The sequence below is a fragment of the Mirounga angustirostris genome, unplaced genomic scaffold (genome assembly GCF_029215605.1).
Source record: "Mirounga angustirostris isolate CCGP_5_RB_7025 unplaced genomic scaffold, mMirAng1.0.hap1 SCAF_17, whole genome shotgun sequence".
Classification (NCBI taxonomy): Eukaryota; Metazoa; Chordata; class Mammalia; order Carnivora; family Phocidae; genus Mirounga; species Mirounga angustirostris.
In genome coordinates, this window is record NW_026991725.1 from 37878050 (window position 1) to 37884049 (window position 6000).

Consider the following 6000-nt stretch of genomic DNA (forward strand, 5'->3'; position numbering starts at 1 on the left):
CTGTCAGAAGTCCTTACAGGTAAAATAAAGCAAGAAAAGAAATAAAAGGCATACCAATTGGAAAATAAATAAAACTGTCTGTATTCACAGATGACGTGGTTGGCTACATACAAAACCCCCAGAAATCTATAAAACCTACAACCAACTCTAATAAGTTAGTTCAGAAAGGACACAAGATACAAGCCATTAGATAAAAATCAATCATATTTTTATGTACTAGTAATGAACAAATGGGAATTGAATTTTTTAAAGTATCATTTATAATATTGCTGGAAACAATAAAATAGATGTGCAAGACTTATATGCTGAAAACTACAAAGCACAGATGAGAGAAATCAAAGACCTAAATAAATGGAGAGGTTTATTGTGGTTATATTATCAAGATGTCAGTTTTCCCCAAATTGATCTATAGATCTGCCACAATCATAACCAAAATCCCAGCTGACTTCTTTATAGAAACTGGGAAGCTTATCTTAAAATTCATATGGAAAAGCAAAGGAGCTAGGTTAGCCAAGAGGAATGGAAATATTGATTAACTTTAAACCTTATTAAGCCAAGTATGCATTTAAAATAGCTAAAACAACCAATAAATAAGATAGGCATAGAGAACATAATTCCCAAGCAGGTAGATGGGGAAAATGGAATAATTAATAATAATAATAATAGAAATAAAGAAGTCATTCTAAAAGAAAGCAGGGAAAAAAGAGAAAAAAACAGAAATCCAGTCAAACAAAAAGCATGCAAAAAATGGTAGAAATCAATCCAAGTATGCCAATCATAATAAATGAGAATGAATTAAATTTTCCAGTTAAAAGATCAAGATTATCAGACTAAATTTTAAAAATCTAGCTAAATGCAATCTAGAGGAGACAGAAGAAACCATGAAGATTGAAATTCAGATGTAAAAGTTAAAATGGAAAAAAAAAAAAGGAAGATGATAGATCAAGAAATACTAAACAAAAGATTGCTGGTGAAGATATATTGGTATTAGATCAATTAGACTTAGGGGCAAAAAATCACTAAAAATAGATTTCCTATGTAATGATAAAAGGTTCAATTCATCAAGAAAATACAATGATTCTATACTCTTATGCATCAAAACAAAGCTCAAAATACATAAAGCAAAAAAATGACAAAACCACAAGAAGTTTAAAAATTCACATAGTAAGAGATTGTTATTTTATTTATTTATTTATTTATTTATTTATTTATTTATTTATTTAAGTAGACTCCACGCCCAGCATGGAGCCCAGTGCAGGGCCTGAACTCAGGACCCTGAAATCAAGACCTGAGCTGAGATCAAGAGTCGGACGCTTAACTGATTGAGCCTTCCAAGTGCCCCCAATAAGAGATTTTTAATATTCCATCTCAGTTACGGATCAAGCTGACAAAAAGTTACCAAGAATACAGCACCTTTGAACAGTGCAAATAAGGAAGTTCTCATTATTGCACATTAGCATATTGCCCCCAACATAGGAGGATACACATTCATTTCACAGCATTCATGGAGTGGTTACAAAAATACATTCTAGACCATAGAGCTAGCCTCCACAACTAAAAATCCCATATTCCCTAATGCATTCAAGTAAGAAATTTAATAACAAATACACACCCATTAAAATCCAAAGATCTGGAATTTTTTAAAATCTAAACAGCCATGGGTCAAAGAAGGAATTCCAATGAAAATTACAAAACAGAAATCTGAATAAATACACGATAAAATTATTTTCTATAAAACTTGTAATGGTACAACTAAAATAGTATTTAGAAGATAATTATACCTTCTTTTGTTTAAGTTTTTTTAAGTAGGCTCCACACCCACCGTGGGGCTTGAACTCACAATCCCAAGATCAAGAGTTGCACACTCCACCAACTGAGCCAGCCAGGCACCCCTACCTTATATTGTTTATATTAGAATTAACATGACTCGAAATTAATGCCTTAAGTATCCAGTCTAAGAATTCAAAAGAATAGCAGAATACAACCAATGAAAGCAAAGGAATACAATACTAAAGTCAAGAGCAAAATGAAAGGCATAAGACAAAGTGCAATAGAAAAGAATAATCAAAGCCAAAAGTTGGTTCTTTAAAAAAAAAAAAAAAAAGCTTTTTAAAAAGCTGATTCCCTTGCATGATTAATCTGCAGAAAATAAAAAGGTGGTGGGGAGGGAGAATGAAAAAATAAACAATATTAAGAATTTAAAAGGGATCATAACTGCAAGGGCTGCAATGATTTCACAAATGAGAAGAATTTATTATGGAAAACTTTACATTTTAAAACTGAGACAAAAGAGATACATTCTTTAAAAAGAAATACACCTTACCAAAGAAGTAGCAGAAAACATGGAGAGTCTAATGACCTTTAAAGAAATTGAATCATTAGTTAAAAATCTTCCCAGAAAGAAAAAAACAGCTCCAAATGATTTATCAGCAATTTCTACCAAATGTTTTAGGAACCACTCTTCCAGATAATAGAAAAAAAAAGGAAACATGCCCAGATCGTTTTAAAAGGCTAGCATCGCCTAGGGGCGCCTGGGTGGCTCAGTTGGTTAAGCGACTGCCTTCGGCTCAGGTCATGATCCTGGAGTCCCTGGATCGAGTCCCCGCATCAGGCTCCCTGCTCAGCAGGGAGTCTGCTTCTCCCTCTGATCCTCCCCCATCTCATGCTCTCTCTCTATCTCATTCTCTCTCTTAAAATAAATAAATAAAATCTTAAAAAAAAAAAAAAAAGGCTAGCATCGCCTCAATTTCAAAACTAGGTGAGGACCATGTCGGCAAGAAAACTCACAGTCTAGTCTCCCCAAAACCTGTGTCAGTCAGGAGAGAATATACGGGTTTGCGGTGACAGATCCCCCAGTCTCAGTGGTCTTGCACAGTGAAGGTTGGGTTCGTTGCTGTGTCTTAGCTGCGGGATAGCCAGCTCTGCTCAGAGCAGTCACACAGGGATCTGGGCTGCTTCTTCCCTCTTGGGAACCTGTGGCTTCGAAAGTTGCCACAAAAGGGGAAGAAAGAGCTATGGGTTGATTTTAAGGTTTAGACTATTCATGTTAAACTCCTAACCCCAGTCCCTCATATGGTGACCATTTTTGGAGACAGAGCCTTTAGAGAGGTAATTAAGGTGAAATGAGGTCTTATGGTGAGTCTTTATCCACTATCCTTATTATCCTTCTCAGAAGAGGAGATGAGCACACAGACACGCACAGACCAAGGGAGGACGCTGTGAAGACACAGCTAGAAAGAAGCCATCTACAAGGCAAGGAGAGAGGCCTCGGAAGAAATTAGACCTGTCCACAACATGATCTTGGACTTGGAGCCTCTGGAAGTGGAGAAAATTGATTTCTGTTGTTTCGGAGCTCCAGGCTATGGTGGTTCGTTAGGGCAGCCCTGGCAAACTAATAGGACTGTCGTTCCTGTAGCTGCAACTCAGTCCCACGGTCCCGATCTAACCACAGAGGAGGCTGGGAAATTTGCCCTTCCTTCCACCGGGAAGAGGGAGGGGTGTGCTGAACACGCGGCAGGCATAGCTCGGACACGTGACCCACGGTGTAAAAGTCCTAAACAGAGTATCTCCCGTGAGTCAGTTAGAGAGAGACAACCAACCCAATAGAAAAATGGGCCAAAAACATTAGGCATCTGCTAGAAGAGAAAGCCCGATGGCCCAGAAACACGCAAAAAAGACAAGACTCCTGGCTGCTCCTCAAAGTGTGGTCCTCAGAGCGAGAGCCTGGGCATCATCCAGGAAATGTTGGAAATCAGGAAAAGAAAAAGGAGAAACACACCGAGACAGCATCTCGCACCTACCCGATCGGCAAAGATTAAGTCAATGCCAAGAGCAATGACTTTGGAAAACAGAGCGACCGTCATGCTTCGTTGCAGTAAACAGGAAGCAAGCAGCATGATCATTTTGGAGAACAGCTTGCCAGTTCGTTATGAAGTGGAGTGTGTGCTTGCCCTGGTACTCAACAGCTCCGCTCCCAGGTATCAACCTACCTATCTAGAGCAGTGCTTCCCAGACTTGAATGCATACACGATTTTGCTACAATGCAGACTCTGATCCCGCAGGTCTGGGAGAGGACCCTGAAATCCTGCATTTGTGACAAGTTCCCGGAAGATGTCAATGCTGTGGTGTTGAGGACGGCCCTCAGAGCCGCAAATGGGTATTTACAGCCACATTCCTGACGGCCCAAATCCCAAATTTCCAGTGGCTGTAGACCGGGCCAACGAATTGCAGCATATTGCAGCATGTTCATACACCAGAATACTATTTAGAAGTGAAAATAAATGAATTACTGCCCTCATGGGAGAATCCAGTGCCTAGTATCATTGAGCAGAAGCAGCAAGGCACAGAAGAAAATACGCAGTATGATCCCATTATATAAAGTTCAAAAGCCAGGCAGAGCTAAATAATATATTGTTCGGGAGTGCATACGTGCCTAGTAAAACTTTGTTTAAAAAAAAAAAAGCCAGTAAGGAAATGATTAGCAGGAAACTGAGGATAAGCAGCTCCCTCTGGCAGAGGGGGAGAGGCACGTGAGGGGGGATGGATACTCAGGGGGCTTCTCGGCGTCTGGCAATGCTCTCTTTCTCAAGCTGAATGGTGAATATATGGGTGTTTTCATTTTATTATTATTCCTTAACTGCATATATACATTTTATGTACTCTTTTGAATTAAAAAAAAGTAGCAGGAAGCCTTTTTGTATTAAAATCCCAAGTGGCTAGTAAAATAAACCTAGTGAATTATAAAAAGTCTAGATTTTGAGAATCAAGGTTTACTGGTACTTCTGAAACAAAACACACACACACACACACCCCTCGATTTGCAAGTCATATGATATTGGATACCAACAGGAGAACCTCTGGCACACTCTCCCTCTTTCCAGCTAAGATTCTCAGCTACCGACAAACGGACGCGGGGACAGAACCTGCGAGAGAAGTGCAGGGAGGAAACTGCCTGGCACAGCAGCTCCATCGATGCATTGACATAGGCCAGGGCGGTTGGCTGCGGAGGGTGGGAAGGTCACGTTGGGAAGGTCTCTGGGGAAACCCGCTTTCCTTTTCTGAAAATCTCATCAACCCTTCCCTCTCCCACTTTCAAAGCAGCTCCCCACCGGCCAGCTATGGGAGCCACAGCACGACTGCTTTAACTCGGGAGCCTCTAGGTCTCTGGTCCTGGGGCCCTAAGCCTCTGGCTCCTAGACAAGTGTGGTCCCTGCACCTCGACTCCCACCCCGGTGCCTGGAACTCCCCATCTGCGTAGCAGCCCTGTCTGCCTCTGACCACTCGTGCAGGAGTGCTGAGGAGCTGAATTTTAGCTCGGGGAGAAGCAAGATATAAATACATCCTGGTGTACGATTAATGTCAATAATATTAGTGCAATTATTTCCAGACTAGTCAGATTCAATAAACGCGACTGTAAACAAGCCCCGAGCAGCCACCAGGTGAGCGCCGAGGGGGCCCAGGCAGCTGGCTGGCTTCAGAGAAAGCCTCGCCTTTGCTGCCGTCACTTGAGCAGGGGGAGATCCTGCCTGTGCCTGCAGCCGCCTCCTCCCTGGGGCCTGATGTCTTCAAGTAACTGAGCTGGGCAACCATCTGCATTCAGAGCAACAACTGTGCCATGTGCAGGCAAGACAGGGACCCGCTCCACGCTATTTACGTGAGACACGAGCTGAGAGAATCCATTTGTAATTTCTGTCTCCACGTCTGCCGTCCCTCTGGACTCTGAATTCTCTGAGGACAGGGGCCGGGATCCCCAGGGCCCCGGACTGTGTTGAATGCAGAGCACCATTCAGTGAATTCGAGGCCAAGGAACCCGGAATGCTTTGGCCAGCTTGTCTAGAGGCTAAGTATGTGCCTTTCTTGCTTGAAAATGTCCCTGGGACAGTTGTCTGTTTAGCAGACTGCTCCAGTGTTGTAGAGAAAGAATGTGTAAGGGAGGAAAACTCCTACCCGCTTCGGTTTTGCAGCTGGCCTAAGAATTACATCGACATAAAAGAGAGATTA